Source organism: Engraulis encrasicolus, chromosome 5, assembly GCF_034702125.1.
Source record: "Engraulis encrasicolus isolate BLACKSEA-1 chromosome 5, IST_EnEncr_1.0, whole genome shotgun sequence".
Lineage (NCBI taxonomy): Eukaryota > Metazoa > Chordata > Actinopteri > Clupeiformes > Engraulidae > Engraulis > Engraulis encrasicolus.
In genome coordinates this window covers 5,384,815-5,402,824 of record NC_085861.1, presented here as the reverse complement: position 1 = coordinate 5,402,824, position 18,010 = coordinate 5,384,815, and the positions used below count along the sequence as shown (strand labels likewise).

At 41.7% G+C, this 18,010-nt stretch overlaps 1 long non-coding RNA gene across 3 annotated transcripts; it reads right to left on the bottom strand.

The window, feature by feature from the left end:
• Positions 1–1,889: 1,889 nt before the first annotated feature.
• On the bottom strand, positions 1,890–8,559 carry LOC134448864 (uncharacterized). Of its 3 annotated transcripts, XR_010034857.1 has the most exons (9): positions 8,290–8,559; positions 6,609–6,719; positions 6,435–6,509; positions 6,058–6,177; positions 5,862–5,947; positions 5,451–5,542; positions 5,105–5,204; positions 4,912–4,994; positions 1,890–4,480 (listed from the first exon to the last, which is right to left on the bottom strand). It is a non-coding gene; the product is annotated as an uncharacterized LOC134448864 (long non-coding RNA). The 3 variants fall into 3 exon arrangements; XR_010034858.1 differs by lacking the exon at positions 8,290–8,559 and having other exon boundaries at positions 6,058–6,157; positions 6,609–7,386; XR_010034856.1 differs by lacking the exon at positions 8,290–8,559 and having other exon boundaries at positions 6,609–7,384.
• Between the last annotated feature and the right edge of the window lie 9,451 nt (positions 8,560–18,010).

Here is an 18,010-nt window from a genome sequence, read left to right as displayed (position 1 = left end):
ATAAAAGGTGAGAACATGCTGCTGTGTGAATGTTGACATATTCTGTATCTTCTCCAAAGGAGAGAAGGGGTTCTCTTTAAAATAAGCTTCATTTTGATGTACAAATCACAAAGAAATGGTATGAGATAGCAGTAAACCGTTTTAGTATAACTTTGGACTTAAGATGAATGACAGGTGCAGCACTAGCAGACTTATTTTTTATTTGAGCCAAAGACATTGAGGATGATGATTAAAAACGATGAATGCAACATGGACAAGGACATTTGCATAGCATTGATGACACACTGTAAACTTACAAAGACTGAAACCTACACTGAACGAATGAATGAATGAATGAATGAATGAATGAATGAATGAATGAATGAATGATTCAATGAATGATTCAATGAATGAATGAATGAATAGTTCAGTAAATCTGGCAAATAAAAAGGCCTTAGCTTTTAACAATAATGTAACAGTTAACATAATGTCAGGGACACTTTTGTTATTTTTTTAAGTCAATGCATTGAAACTGAGAGAAAATGCCAATTACCATTTCAGCACAAATTGTTCCTGAAACATTGTTCAATCTACTACGTTTTAGAAATGAAAGCATGAAAGCCTTCAAAGCTCAAAAATAACAGACGGTAACCATGGAGCTTCTGAGAGGACTGAAAAAGGGGAAACCATCATGGAAAACAGATTGAGTCGATAATGTCAGTGTGTGTGTGTGTGTGTGTGTGTGTGTGTGTGTGTGTGTGTGTGTGTGTGTGTGTGTGTGTGTGTGTGTGTGTGTGTGTGTGTGTGTGTGTGAGCTGCGCATAATCTGATGTGGAAGGAAAACACAATGGATGCATTATAAACTCGCACCTGACAAAATAGCCTTTCCCGAGTTCGGCGGAGGATAGGAAGTCAGTAAACCTCCCTCTTGAAGCCTCAAACAGTATCAGTAGCACAGAGCTATCAGGCTGGACCTTTAGCTCAAAGGTGTTGTACTGCGCCCTGCATGCTGTACTGGAAAATTGACTGGAAGGTCAGGGGCGTCAGCTGACCTAATGCTATACAAGGGCACAGTAGGGCACAGAGAGATAATGCGAACGTGAAAAGCGTGCAAGTTTTTTTAAAAATGCAGTTACTTATTTGAAAAAGCTTTTAAATGAATAATATCATTGCAAGTAGTGCATGTGCGCTATTTTGGGCGCATTCTGTAGATCAGTGTTTCTCAAAGTGGGGCGTAAGCGGAGGCATCTCAGGGGGGGCCTGTGACATCTGATTTTGGGGTTTTTCCCCCAAGGAAATAATTTCCTGTCTCACCAATAAGTCAATAAGTTTAAAGCCCTCACCAACATTAGGGCCTATATTATTAATTGTCATGAATTTGAAAAGCATAGGAAATGAGCACACATCTGCATTCAACTGCAGTCCCTCTTTGTTTAATATCACCAGTCACCTTTCCTTTGATTCTGTGCAGTGATCGCAAAATCAGTCTGCGTGAGTACACTCTTAAAAAGCCTGGGTCAAAAACAACCCAAATTGGGTTATTATCTGACCCAGGCCCTGGTTCAGTATTGGGCCTACCCTTTGGCTGGGTTAAAATATTTTAACCCTCACATTGGGTCATTCCCCTAAACCAACTAAATGGGTCATTCTGACCCAATTTGTGTGTTAAAAGAACCCATTAAATGGGTCAGACCTGCTACCACATTGTTGGGTCATATTGACTTCTTTGTTGGGTTCATACTTTAACCCAATATTGGGTATTTAAATTGCAAGGGGATTTACACAAAACAATTATGACTTAGCATTATTACATTCGGGTGAAATATACCAGAATTGTTGACCAATGCATTAATTAAGATCAATTTTAAAAAAAACAAAATACAAGAATGCATAATATTTCAGATCTTTTTTTTTATTGCTGAACAATGAAGATAATTAACAATACATTTCATAAAAGTATACTATAAAGATGCAAATCACAGCAGTGTAGCATTAACACATGATAGCAAAGACGGGTTATCAGCAAGACTGATCACTCATGACTGAAAAGACTCAACTACATCATAGCAACATTGCTATGACATTACCAAGAGTAACAGGTTAAAACTCAGTCATTACAATATTGGTGACAGTCAGTGATGCGCGGGCTGACCCGAAATCAGCGGGCGCTTGCAGTTAACTGCGGTCGACCGCAGGCACGGGTTATGAAATATTATTTTTAATGAAATTCGGGTCGGGTGCGGTCGGTCAGGACCTTTGAAATGATGCCGAATTTTAAAGTAGGCTATAGCCAATAGGCTATAGTTTACTTTAGCAGACAGGGACATTTTTTGCTAAATAGATCAAAGTTTATATGGCTGAATAACTATGATGGTGCCACGCGCTCTGCAGGAGACTTAATGGCTCATGCGTCGGCCGAATATCTTCTGCGCGCAACTGGTGCAGCAGGTGCAACCATTGAGTGCATTTTGAAGAACACAGAGGGTGCTCTCTAAACAGTGCAGTGATGGATATAGCCTACATATTTTCTTATACAAGTGTAATGGTTTCGCACTCATGTGTTGCTTACAGAGTTTGTTTTCATTTCCTGTGTCATACCACGACTATAGGCAATCCACTTGACGGCTGGCTCCGTCTGCTCACCAACATAGGCTACAGATTAATTTCCTCCACAGGTAGGGATTCGAGTGGCTATGCCTACATTGTCGAAATAGAATAGGCTAGCCTATAGCCTACAATGTCCAAATTATTAGCCTATTCCCTTTGAATGCAGTGCTCATTTGAGTAATTTAGCCTACAGTGGAAGAACAATGCCGATCGCCACTTAAAAGAAATAAATAGCCTAAATAATAAAATAGCATTGTATGAAAAGCAAACTTGGTAGTCTGGGTAACAGACAAACATATTATGATCGAAATGCTCATATTAGAAAATAATAATTTGTGAGAAAATTGTATCTAGCCTATTCAACATAGACTACTTTTTGTTGGACAGGGCATGTCGCGTTGTAGCATCGTGAGTGCAACTGTCAATCAGTTGAGAAGGGTTCTGCAGCCTACGTGATCATGTATGGATCTTTACATTGCAGTCATCTAAGATTACGAAAGTTCACGCTTTGTGTGGGCTAAATGATCATTTGCGCTAGAAAGACAAGCGTTGCCTATAGTGGCACCAGGCGGCGCAGGTTGCGTTTGTGGTTTGTGCACACACGTGACGCGATTATCTTTCCTAAACTCCCAAATTAACCGCTTGGTCTCTGGTGAAGGAGGGATAGGAAAAAGCGAAACCAATTTCAGTTCAGGTAAAGGACAGAGCAGAGTAGTAGCCTACCAAACCAAAAGAAGACAAAGTGTTGTAGGCTACATTGCCACTATGGGTGTTTTCATAGCCTACCTGTTCCCTATCAACTATTTAAGCGAACTTATACATGCAGCTCAGCATTTTCTGTGATGTGAAGTGTATCCAGACCCCTCGGAAGTGAACCATGCTGAGACCTTTATTGACGTGATTGCGCTTTGCCAATGACACTAGGGTGTTCATAAAGACGCATGGCTACTATTTTCAAAGGCGGGTCGGGAAGCGGGCCGGGTCAATATTTTTCATGAATATTTCTTGCGGGCAGGGCAAGCGGGCGGACTAGGGAAAAAAGCGGTCGGGTGTGTCTTGTTTTTTCGTCGACCCGCGCATCACTGGTGACAGTATAGATCAAACATAGGCTCTGCTAAACGGGATTAAAGGAAATGGTTCAGTTTTACCAATGCACCATTTGATTTCAGTGACACTGTACAATTATAGAATTTCAAAAAAATAGTTTCACCTTACCTTTTGTATAGCACACTGTAAAACAGCACATTAAAATGTTTAACCCCTTTTCGAAGAGCCCATGTGCTTTTGCACAGATAATATGTTGCTTTTTAGCTATGAGTAAACAGGCCCGCCAGCAGGTCCATCTGCACAAACAGGCTTCTCACCGTACTTTTGGTTAATTACAAAATTTACAGTGCATCCATAACTGCGCTAACAGAGTGGTGTGAACTTTTTGTCCCCAGGTTGAAATTTGTCTTGGTCTCTACAGTCACTATATTCCATACAGTACTTACAAAAACAGCATATAACAGAACATAAATAAAAAAAGAACATTGGAAAACATAGAAAACATTAAAATAAAAAACATCAAAGTGTGCACGGCATGTCAATGGCATGTCCATCTGTCATTAACAGACAAGGTATTCCCTGATGGGGAGTTATCCGAATAATATATTTCAAACACAGCATGTATTCAGTCCAAAAGAACTGACAGGGATGTCGCAACATTTAGATTGACAGTTTGTACAGGACCTTGTCTCGTGATCTGGCTTGAATGACATCACTACCCTTTCAAGAACTTAAAGTAGCTGGCTTGTAGATACTCAAGGTTCACGTAGTACATGATCTCCCAAAAGCATGGTGAAGCTGCAGGTTGCATATCCCTCATGGCGGCTCTTGGCATCTCACCATAAGTCTTGAAAAAGCAAAACAAAAGAAAAGTGTTAATGATTAAGACATGGCTCTTCCATCTCAGTCATCATAAATATGGTTTAGGGAAATTATATATATGTTATTTTTGACTTGACTGCATGTGCATTTTGGGTGCTACACGCTATGTCTGTTTTATATGTAAAGAGATCATGCACTCATTAGAATGAGATGACGGACAGGGCTGGAAAAAAGAGGCTGTTGGGTCCTGACAAGCCAGTGGTAGTGAGAACAATATAATTAGATGTTGAAACTAGTAGGGATTTTCCTTTAAGGTTGTGTGTGTTTATCTGTGTTTGGTGTAGAGTGGAGTGTGCACGTGCATGTTTTGTATGTGTGTGTGTGTGTGTGTGTGTGTGTGTGTGCGTGCGTCCGTGCACGCATGGGCTGTTATGCATGACATAAAAAAGCTCTTACTTCCAACATCCTGATGTTTGAGGATTCCTAGGATAAGTAGTGTCGCAGACCCAGCAGAGAAGACGTCCTCTTTCATTTGTGTCCTACAGCAGAAAAAGAATGAATAACTATGAGTAATAGTAATTGGGATTCTACTGTGAAATATATAGTACAACTGGCACCCATGTTTACAATTATTGGATCATACACTCACATTTCAGTGCTGGGTTCTTCCCTCGATGCAGACACAGCTTCATACACATTAAGCGGTTTTGGTGCCAGGTCATCACGTCCATCGAGGAACGACTCCGTGCCTACCAGTGCACAAAGAGGAAGACAAAAAGAAAGACAACAAGTTTGAGAGTTTGGCAGACAAATAGACAGAACATACAGTAAACCGTTGCAAAATTGTCTGAAGTGACACCAGACAGTACTGTAGGCATTCCATACACATTCACAGAATCAAAGAAAAATATCAGGCCAGCTCTCATTGTGTGTGTGTGTGTGTGTGTGCGCGCGCATTAACGCCTGCTGTTGTGCATTGCTATAAAAAAACTTACTTTATACATGCCGATGATATCCAAGAGCTTCTTGAATAAGTAGTGTGACCGCCGACCCAGCTGAGCAGCATTCTTCTCCTTTTACTTGTGTCCTACAGCCAAAAAGTAAGCAGTTATTGTGATTTCATGGTTAAAGTAATAGGCCTACAATACAGTTGACATACACATTTATCCTGAACTGCGTTGTTGGGTCCTGACAAGCCAGTGGTAGTGAGAACAATATAATTGGATGTTGAAACTAGTAGGGATTTTCCTTTAAGGTTGTGTGTGGTGTAGAGTGGGGTGTGCATGCGCATGTTTTGTACGTGTGTGTATGAGCATATGTGTGTGTGTGTGCGTGTGTGTGCGCGCGCGTGTGTGCGCGCGCGCGTGCACGCATGGGCTGTTATGCATGACATATAAAGATCTTACTTCCTACATCCTGATGTTTGAGGACTCCTCGGATAAGTAGTGTCGCAGACCCAGCAGAGCAGAAGTACTCTTCTTTCATTTGTGTCCTACAGCAGAAAAAGAATGAATAACTATGAGTAATAGTAATTGGGATTTTACTGTGAAATATATAGTAAAACTGGCACCCATGTTTACAATTATTGGATCATACACTCACATTTCAGTGCTGGGTTCTTCCCTCGATGCAGACACAGCCTCATACACATTAAGCGGTTTTGGTCCCAGGTCATCACGTCCATCGAGGAACGACTCTGTGCCTACCGGAATGACTCTGTGCCTACCGGTGCCCAAAGAGGAAGACAAAAAGAAAGATAACAAGTTCGAGAGTTTGGCAGACAAATAGACAGAACATACAGTAAACCGTTGCAAAATTGTCTGAAGTGACACCAGACAGTACTGTAGGCATTCCATACACATTCACAGAATCAAAGAACAATATCAGGCCAGCTCTCATTGTGTGTGTGTGTGTGTGTGCGTGTGTGTGTGTGCACGCGCATTAACGCCTGCTGTTGTGCATTCATTTAAAAAACTTACTTCATACATGTGCTGATGATATCCAAGAGCTTCGCCAACCCAGCTGAGCAGCATTCTTCTCCTTTTACTTGTGTCCTACAGCCAAAAAATAAGCAGTTATTGTGATTTTGTTGTTAAAGTAATAGGCCTACAATACAGTTGACATACACATTTGTCCTGAACTCAGTCACTTACATCTCTCAGACAATCCAAATCGGTTTTCATCGGTTTACTTCTTCAGTGACTTAGTTCCAGCTTCTTACACATCCAGCTGTCTTGGTAACAGGTCAGAGGAAAGACGTCCATCTTATCCAGAGCATAAGAGATAAAAAAAAAAAGACAAAACGTTACAGAGCTTTGCAGACACACCTTCAAAACATACAGGCAACCTAAATATATGAAAGGCTTTTGTCTCACTACTGTAGTGCACACAACAACTTTACATATTTCATTTGCATTAACAAAAATATAAACCAACCAGTCTTCGGAAATACTGCACATACTACAGAGTACAATATCGCACAGTCACACTAGAACTAAACGGTCTCTGGGACAACTACACACGCACGATTTGCGGCTGATATCAGCTATCATGCATAGCTTGTTGAAGTAGCTGATGCCTTATTGCCAATAGAGCTCTAGCCACAACTTTCTTTAAACCAGGAAACTTCCCTGTAGCGTCAACAAAGCAACAAATCCCTGCTCGTGAAAGAGAGAAATTGGCTAACTATAACCCTCCACATTAAAGCCTTATGATTTTGGAACACAACGACAGGTGAATGTAAACAGTTTTCCACGCAGCCAGCTTCATCCGCATACGGTAATCAAACAGTTATGTAGTACACAAGCTACGACGCTAACCAAACAAGCAAAGCACATAGCACATACGAGCCGAGACAAGAAACGTCAGTTGACACAAACAATAAACCATTGTCGCGACAACATTTTCTTGCCCAAGCAAGCTGACCAAGCACATGATGCGACTTACCACACCTAACATGCCGGTAATATTATGCGCGAGCTCTTCCTCTGCCTTTATCAGAGTTCGGACTCGCAGTGAGCTCAGAATATCGCAGGCGAAGTCACACAAGCACTTAGTTGCACCCACAAAACTAGTTCTAGGTGATACAAAAAAAGAAGAAAGTTCATCGACTTCCCTGATGTAGAACTATCATGACACTTGTGGTAACCGAAGACAGTCACTGAGTCACTCACACAGACACACTCTGACAGTCTTCAGATGCCAGCTTGCCCCCCAAACGAAAATGCTGTCGTTATTGCATTCTAGGTTGGGTTGAGCAGGTGAAGTAGCGGCCCTTCCTAAAAAAATCTCTGGTAGCGGCTAGATATAATTTGTCAGATTTGTGTTAGTTTAGCGTCCTGCATTAGGTATCGCTGGTGTAGTGGACACACTTAGCCCAATCTACCTAAAAAGTATCCACCCAATCTGACAGCCAACCATCCGTTATGAGCTATATTAAGCGAAATAGCAACCAAATGAATCCCAGAAGGGCTAACATTATGACTTACCGTAGCTAACTATCTAACCACCGTTGACAGAACCTGGACGAAGGCTGGAGGAACATGTAACTTTCCAATGAAATGTAGCCTACATTTGTAAAATTCATTAAAGCAAGCATCTATATTCCCAAATCCACCACAGGACAGCAAACTGCTGCAGTTATGACTAAGTGCTTATTCATTTGCTCCCCTTAAAAGACTAGTTAATACCGTTTCCTCCTATTACTCGAAATGTGTAACTTTCTATGAAATGTGCCTTTGCTTTCCACAAACAGGAACTCACGGCTGACGCACATTTAGGCCTACATCGCGAAAAGCAATATATGGCAAGTTTACATAAAAGGCGCACACTTACCGAAACAATGCTTTCAGATATCCGATGTCCTCTCTTCTGGACGTTGGTAGCCCGGTAGCCGTTTTGGCAATGGCGACCGGTAAAATTCAAAATTCAAATATCGTTGACAAGATAACTTAGATTACAGGGTTGAAATGACCCAGGGCCTGGGTGCTGATGTGGGTTTGGCCAATAACCCAGGTAATGGGTCAGAAAAATAACCCAATATGGGTTATATTTAACCCATTTTTTATAGAAAAGCAATTGACCCAGGGGTTTAGTCAAAGTAATAACCCAGCTCTTTTTAGAGTGTACTACTGTGTGCTGCCAGGGGGGATCGGAAGCATTCAGACCCTCTGAAAAGGGGGGAAGGATGGAAAAAGTTTGAGAACCACTGCTGGCGATTTCTCTGTATGCTAAACTTGAGCTAAATTCCAAGGTAGCATTTTTTTTTGTGGAACTCACATCATATCAAATCAATACCCAGGCATGCGCCCCTGTAAAATACTGTAGGTCTAGCAACGCCTCTGTGGAAGGTTGTGAATTTGAGACCTGAGTGGCAGACTGTGTTGGAAGACCTCAGTTACAAGTACAATTAATCTTTGGTCTGTGAACAGGTGCATCATTTCTGGCCTAATTCTGGCACAATACATGAAGATTTCATATTTATTAATGGGCATGCCATAGATAGACAAGGGTGCAGGGGCTGAGGTGGGGTGGAGCCTCCCATCTGTCTGTCTGCCAATGACAAAGCTCTATTTAGCCTGATTGACTGTTAATATATTATTTATGATGCATTTAACCCATATTATATTATAATAAACATGACCCATCAGGTGTGGGTTATATAACCCGGCCAAGGCCTCCTAGTGACGCAACACCTTCAGCGCTGCAACAGTCAGGTCAAGAGCAATGCAAGAACTTTCTGAGTTCCCGCAAATACGGGAACTCCTTTCACTTTGTCGGGAAGCAAACAACCATAAGCAAAACAAGGGAGGCGGGTCAACCATGCCATTTGGGAAATGTTCATTTCTATGCTCTTGGTCAGACCAAGTCTCGAAGGGATTTGAACGTCGATTATAATCAGGCTAGGTTACTTAGGCATATTAGGTGTTTTACCGGGCCCACACATGTTGGGATTTCTTGCTGCTGCATGCAGGCCGCTGACAGCTTTGACCTGGTCCTGCAGGACAAAGTCATCTGAAAGAACTCCAAACCCAATAGGTATCTTCCAAGAGCCTCTGTAGACCTACATATGACACAGCAATACTACTGTACATACAGTACTTCTATGTATTAATAATATTATATTGTGTGTGTATGTATCAATATTATAGTGTGTGTGTGTGTGTGTGTGTGTGTGTGTGTGTGTGTGTGTGTGTGTGTGTGTGTGTGTGTGTGTGTGTGTGTGTGTGTGTGTGTGTGTGTGTGTGTGTGTGTGAATAAGCACTTTCTCATGTGAACCCCGGACACTTGGTGCCTTCTTGGCAGCCTCTTAAGTTGGTGTATGAATGTAACTTATTCACTGAGCAATGTAACCGATAACAAATTACCAGTATCTGGTCGCCTGTGCCTAGAAGGTACATCATATGTGGAAATAGCCACACAAGCTGTTCAGTTAATTACCACCCAGACATTCTTTGCGCAATATACCATCTCCTCCCCCACACTCAGTCCACCGGGCGGCCATGAGAGATTTAATAGAGCCTGGACCAGGTAGGTTATTGTTCAGATGCAGACAAGTCATTATTCATGTAGCTCTACTCCCTACAGTTCTGTCCTCTCCCTGTGGAGTTGTCTCACCAATCTGTCTGGTGTTTATTATAGCCTACTACTTAATTACACATGTGCTTTTGGGGGTTTCATTTTCATGATGTCCTTCATTACAGTTCTTATTTTTTATATATATATATATTTTTTTTTTTTTTTAAAGCTTCACTCTCCGATCAAACCACCTGATCTTTCTTTAAGTCACCGATTCTATACAGACAGCAGGGCTGGACTGTCCATCTGGCATATAGTGGGCATATCCCGGTGGGCCCCGCACCCTTGTGGTCTCCTATTTTCAGAAATGTAAAACAAAATAATTCTGCGTCAGTTCTGTGGCACTAATTATGAGGAGCCCCTTTAAGTCAAAAGCGCCCGGGCTTTATTCCTCCCCAAGTCCAGCCCTGACAGATAGTGATGAATTGCATGTAAGTAGGCCTAGTGTAACGGAGGCTAACTAGCACAGAGTTGGCGTGGAACGTTGGTAAACCTCCCTCCGATAGCCTCATACAGTCTCGTGCCGTTGGGCCGAGAGACTAGTCTCTTGGCCCAGCGGTATCGTACTGTGTCTCCCATTGCCGGACCGTTGTAGTTGACGAGGTCGCACGTTCGATCCCCGAGGGGGGTGAACAGGTGCTAGATGACCTCCGTCACACTAGCTGTTACGTGGCCGGGAGTACACAGAAACAAAACTAGTCCATTCAAAGTCTGTCACCATGTAACACAATTCTGTCAGTACCTTGAATATGACAGAGAGCACTGAAGGCCTTACAGGGCTGGCAATATTGGCAAAGAGAAAACACAGAAACTCTATTCAAGTAGGCCTATGTCACAGTTTGAAATGTCTTGTTTGAGGTCCTGTTTTCAAGTTCAAGTTCAAGTTCAAGTTTATTTAGCCATATCAACAGAATAAAAATACAGTTGTTAGGAATGTTACTTGGTGTGCTCACACAAGTCTAGGGGGATTGGAGACATAGAAAAGTGCAATGTGATATTTAAAGTGCATGATATGTACAGAACAGTAGTAGCATTGTGCAAAGTAACAAAGGAGGTAGGAAGGCCAGATAGTGGAGTAGCTGTAAAGTGCTAGTGCGTATTTAAGTGACGGATGGCTTGTGGGTAGGTACTGTCCCTAGAGCGTGTGGTTTTGCTTGGGATACTGCGGTACTTTTTCCCAGAAGGTAATAGTGTGAATAGGTGGTGTGCTGGTTGTGTAGGGTCAGAGGTGATGTTTTTGGCTTTCCTAGCAAGCCTGGTGTTGTAGAGTGAGGCTAAAGTGGGAAGACTGCGGCCAATGATTTTGAAGGCCCTGCGTACAACCCTCTCCAGATGTTGCTTTTCTTGGCTGGTGGAGCAGCTCCAGATTAATCGGGAAAACACAGCAAATAATAGAAAAACGCTAGACGCACATACAATTGGACAGGGAGGTAGTGGAATGGATGTTTGTGATAAAAACCAATGAAGGAATTTGCTGTCTGCATGGACAGCCTGTCTAAACATGGCTGCATACCAAAGCAAATAATAGAAAACAATGCTACGCATGTCTAAACATGGGCCGCACTAATTGGTAATCTTGTAGGACACGGCAGTTGGCAAAGGGGCACAAAAAAACAAAATAATAATAATTTAAAAAAAAACCTTCATCTCATCTGACTCATCTAATCTCTTCATTTCTTATATTTGATTTGATTTCAGCAAGGGATTGAGGATATGAGGAGGGAGGGCTTGTGTTTACTTTGATATTCAAATTAAAACAACTGATGTGCTCAGAGTCAGAAATCCTCTTCAAGTGTGCAGCCACATCTATCTTTGCGGTTTAGAACAGCATCATGCATACAAATTAATTTGATTAAGTTATTTGATTTTATTTGGTTGTCTGTATGCTTAATACAAATTATCAGTTATGTTACAAGTTAATGTGACACCCTGCCATCATGCCAGTTGCATATAGTCTGGTTCCTACCAGAGCTCTGTGTGTTTGAGCTCTAGAGCCCCCTGGTGGCGCTCAACACACATGGCGGTCTGGGAACATGTAGCAGGATTCTATTTCTGGACTCAAAAAATAATGCAGTGCATTTATTGCTTCAATATCAATGGCATCTCACATTGAGGAGTCACAGGACATATTGTAGACTATATTGACACTTTAGAGATCAACAGAAATAGGTTTTGAAGGACTTTGTTGATACTGAATCAATAAATGCTGTGATTATTTTTTTGACAGGAGAAATGGAATCCTGCTACATGCTTCCAGACCTAGTGGTAGTGGAGCTCACGAAGCTGCGTCGAACCATCCAATGTGAGGCAGGTGGTTGAAAGTGCTTGTTATGTCAATGTGAAATGGTGTCATGGAAATGATTGCAGTTTGGTGTCAATATAGGCCTACTGTATTGAAATAGGGGTTGTGTAAGGCATTTGGTTTGTTAATTATCTGTTTTATATGCATTGTTTTCCCATTAGGCAGTTAAGTGAATTACTTTATCAGCTGATTTTCTGCTTTTGGTGATTAGTTACTTTATCCACTGTATTTAATACAATATTTACAGTATTTAATACTCTTTTCTGTTTCTCTACTCTAGCACATTGAAGGACAATTTTGTTTTGACAATGTGCAATGTAAATTGATTGAGTGATTGATTGATTCCAGTCCACATAAGTCATTAATTAGAGTAGAGTATCATTTATTTTTTCCAGGGGGAAATTAAGGTGTCAAGTCGCGTACATAAATACAAAAGACATTACCCACGAGACATTACACACATCCTTACACATAAATTAACCATATATAGCTCACTCTTAAATTTAGCCAAGGCAGCTCACTGCCTCACTCTCTCTCACACACAGATACACACCCACCCACACACACCAAAATATAAAGTGCCTTAGCTGAGTGGCACATAAGCCGAGACAAAGTGACCACCAAAAACTTACGCTGGACTTCTTTGGTTATCCGCATGTCATTACTAGGAAACTAATTGTTGCATTTGACAAATAGGCATATGCTGCCAAACATTGATAGGATAGCCTACTTCAGTCCTAACTTACGATCAGCTGGTGCAACCCACTGTGTCAGAAGTCACTTTGAATAATCGATTTAATGCAGGGGTGGGGAACCTATGTCTCGAGGGCCATATGCGTCCCTTGAGGCCGTTTTACCCGGCCTTCGATATTGTTTTAATGTTATGGAGCTTCACATAAAATATGACATATTTTGTATTTTTCAATACAATTACATTATATGCAGGGGACCTAAGGTGGGGTCTTTTTTTATAGGTGGCTGCCTTCATTATAGGCCTGAACTCCAGGGGGAAATCCTGGTTTGTGTTCATAGTTTGGCTCTCGGAGGACTTTTACGGCCCTCGGATGAATTTGAAGTGGCAACTCGAATGAAAAAGGTTCCCCACCCATGATTTAATGTGTAGGGGAGGATGCACACATCCCAGACAAAAACAAAAACATGAGCAGCTGCCAAGTCAAAATGACAGGATTGAATAAGCTTCTAATACCTATATGGCCCAGAACATTGGCTGAATTCTATAGCTAGCTTCTGAGGCCTATACCAGAGAGAGTAGAGAGAGAGAGGTTCCATTGGCCCATTGTTTCCTGGTTCTATTATGGTCCCCCTTAAGCAGACCTAGGCAGACCTAAGGACTGTTCTATTCATTGTAGGAGCATTATGACACGGCCCTTTAGGCAGACCGGAACCTGGTCGCGTTAGGTTCCCATAGAAACCTATGTTGGCATATCTCTATACTTAAAGAATCTCTGCCTATACTAAGAAGCTGGTTCAGGAGTAGTCTTAGCCAGGTTAAGAGGTAAATCATCTAATATAAGAGCCTGGATTCCTCTTATGAACCTGAAAAAAAGATGATAATAGGCTACCTCTTAAATTAACCTGGTTTACTCCTGAACCAGCTTCTTCTCTACAGTCCCCTGATGTCGCTTAACACAGCTCTCTAACATTATCTTTGTGATGAGTTTCTGTGAGAGTCTTGAAATGGACAACTCAATGTTAAATGTTCACTTCACCATTATAGGTCACATGCTGTCTTGGGAGCGTACCTATGTTCCCCGGGTCCTATGTTCCCCAGTCTTTGTATGGGAAAGGGGAACGGACCCTTTTTTATAAAAAAGGGTTCTATGTTCCCTGCATTGTATGTTTCCAAGTTTTCAAATTGTGCCCTTCCCAAAACCATCCCTATACCTAACCTGTCGTCATGCAATGTTTCTGACTTTTCAATTTTTGCCCTGACCAAAACTATCCCTAAACCTAACCTGTCAGAGGTGCAACAACAACCTGCACTTTGCCATGTGGCAGGAGTCTACTTTGAAGCAGTGGGGAACATAGAACCCTTTTTTGAAAAAAAAGGGTCCTATGTTGCCCGGTAGAGGGGAACATAGGGATGACCGCGCTGTCTCTGACCCCTGCTGTTCTTACCCATTAATGTATACGCCTATGAGGTGGTGCTTAGTTGTTGCATTAACTGCAATTTGGCAACGTGGTCTCACATTCTGTAAATTAATAACCAGGGGCCGGATTCACAAAGCTTTCTTAAGAACTAAATAGTTCTTAACTGTCACTTTTCTGACTTAAGACAAAAGTTAAGAAGATTCCATAAATGCAACAATAACAATATATTAATTAAATTGTATTAATGTATTTGTATCATCATTATTATTATTATTAGCTATTATTATTATTATTATTATCATCACAACAATAATACTTATCATTGTAACTATGTTGTAGTAATAATGATGATAATGTATTAAATTATGTTTAGGAGCAAGCAGTTTTTTTTTTCTAGGCCTAGCCTACATAGTGTTAGCCTGGGAACTCCCATACTGCCTTTAGTTCTTCACAATCGTTTCGATCTGAAAGACAGTATGGCGAGGATGACTCATAACGTACAAGATCATGGTACCTGTGTCATAATGGCCAAGCATTCCGACCTTAACAGTTTCTCTGCCCAATCAGAGAGCAGGGCAGTGTGTCATAATAGCCAAGTATTCTGGCCCCATACAGAATTTACATAGGCAACTCCCCAGACCTAATCTCACTTGTGATTAGGTCTGGTGTTAACCAGGCAAACATAGTGTTGGGAGTAGGTAGAATCCTGTTGATTGCCATGGCAACTAAGAAGCATTATTCTAAAAAGTTCTTAAGTGAGGAAGAAATTAAGAAGTTCTTAAGAACTGGCATTGTTCTTAAGAAAATATTGAAGAATTTCACTTAAGATAGATCTTAGGAACTTCTTAGTTTTTTTTCTTAAGAATCTTCTTAAGATTTATCTTAAGAATAGTTTTGTGAATCCGGCCCCAGGTATTATTTACCATGAATGCTTTAATCCAGACTATGCTGATGTTCAGTGGCAGTGCAGAGGTTGTTGGTGTTGATTAGGAGTCGTGTGTTAACTGAGGCAATGCTGCCACCTGCTGTAAGTGAAACCATATGAAGAAATGGGATTGTATGATGGCAGCAATTTTGTGTCCAAAATAGACTATTGTATAATATAGATCTGTTTTTAAATTCTTATCTTTTGCAGTAGGCCATTTGCTAAATAAAAGAGAAGTAGGCCTAAGTTATCCGTATGTCATTATTACAAAACTAATTGTTGCAATTGACAAATAACATATGCTGCCAAACATTGATAGGATAGGCCTAGCCTACTTCGCTGACTTCATAATCTGTAAATGACGGTCAACTTCTGGCTACATTAAATTGAAATAAAAGAGCAATTGTAAACACACAGGCTACTAAATAAGTGGTTTATGTGCACTGGCACAAAACATAAACAAAGTGACTAAATGCCAGCAGTTCTATTATTGAACACCAGGTGGCGTTCCTGATCCAATCACGCGCGCCCCTGTGCAAGTATGTTCAACTGCAGTGTGCAGGGCGGGGGGCAGGTCAGGATCACATCTCCCTCCTCCCCCTGAGCACATCTCCCTCCTCCCCCCTGAGCACATCGACTGCCTCCCCCTTGTCATTCAGCGCTAAACTTCTACACGGGAAGAAAAATAGCTCTGGAAGTCACTGCACCGTGCACGCGAGCCTGTTTAGTATAATTTATTAATCCCGAGGGAAATTAATATAAGGACAGCTACATGTAGTAGGCCTATTTGTTAACGCATGGGTCTAATTTGAATAATTATTAAGTGTATCTTCTTAGTATCTTAGTTTGAAGACCAGATATGTGGTGCCAGTTTCTAAAAATCGAAAGATGGGTACAAGAAAAGTGCAGTAAAACGCCTGTGCAGTGGCGAATTATTCCATGTGTGATCCGCTCAAAATTAAACATAGGTAGGCCTACACATCATTGAAAACGAAAGCATGAGCACATTCTTCAAAGTCCCAAAGCCTGGATGCTGTCGCCACAATCTCTTTAGGATTGGGGACTGGACTCTGAGCAGGCCATTGCAGTAGCCTTTGGTATCCTTCGCGCATCTGCCCCGCTTCCAAACTGACACCCTGACACATGACACATTCAGCATTAACCTTTTGTTTTTAACCGTCTAACAGCGCATACCATTATCATTAAATCAATGGAACCTAAAGCAGTTGCAGAGACCGTTTCATATTGGATCAATCCCTTCTCCTTTACTATGAAAGAGAAAGTAAGGTCAAGGACAAATTATTCTATGTAAATGGAAATAAACACTCATGCATTTGGTTGTCAAGTCTGTCGCCCTGAAAGTTCTACTAGCCTACATGCATATGATAGAGGCACGCCCGATTAGCCTACGTGCGCATACATTATTCTGCAGTTGGCATAATTCATAGGTTACAAATACAGATAGGCCTAGCAATAGATGACAAAAATACCCTGTACCGAAATTCTAAGCATCTGCCTCGCCATCAATTGTATCGAAACGAGTCACCTCGTCATCTGCTCCACTCCCATGGTTTTTAAAATGTAGGCTATTTCCCGCTGCCTTCCCTTTGTTATTGATCCGAAAACATCCCTTTTTTAAATTGGGCTACTCTCCTCTTGTGGGGAAGGAACACGTGTGAAAGGGGAAAGGGGAGAGTTATTAAAAATTACCCTAGCGTGGGTAATCTCTCTCTCTTTCTCTATCTCTCTCTCTTTTACGCACGAAGTTGACAGGTGGCTAGCCTGTGATGATCAGCAGGGGGAAATAGACGCGTGATGCGACATATGTCGATTCAGCATAGAAATGCTTCGCAAGTTTTTGTTTTTAAACTTCCATCCCAACGTAGTAGGCCTATAGGGCCAAAGGAAAATTAAATAATCACAGCGTCGGCTACCAAACGCGCGTCAAGTTGGACGCCAGCACAGCAATATTCTATCTTGATAGAACATGGTTCCTACAACTTTACCGACAATAATAGATTTAAAAAAGTACCCTACCATAACGGCAGATAAGCGGGATAACGGCCTTCGAGGTCGACCATACGAAATGAATGGCTTGGCGGAGGCAACTTTCTCTCCGTGCTGAGCGCGTCGCCAAAGTTCAAAGCCGCCGCCTCGCCATTAATTTCGTATAACCGGTCACCTCGTCGGCCGTTATCCCTTACTTATTTAGCACTCCAAACGACGAGACACGATACAAACTGTGTGCATAGAATACAGTGTAGGCTACTATGCATTCGCCGGAGAAGACATTTGGCGCAAATTCTCAAATAGGGTGACGTCGGGATGGCGTGGGACTGTACAGACTACCATAATAGGAGAAATAGGAGGGGCGAGATCCAAAATGGGAGGGGCGGGATCTCAGAGATCCAGACCTGCCCACTTCTGCAAACTGCAGTTGGATGCTACTCCCCCTGGGCTTGGTTTAAAAATAAATAAGGAACACAGAGAAAGGTCGTGACAAGGAAGGTGGTCAGCGACAGCGTGGTGGCCTCGTGTAAGGAAAAAAGGCTAAACAACCAAGCATGACAGTTGCAAATCTTCATTTCAGGCACTAAATTAGTTAGGTCACCCATCTGAAGAAAATACAAACACAAAAC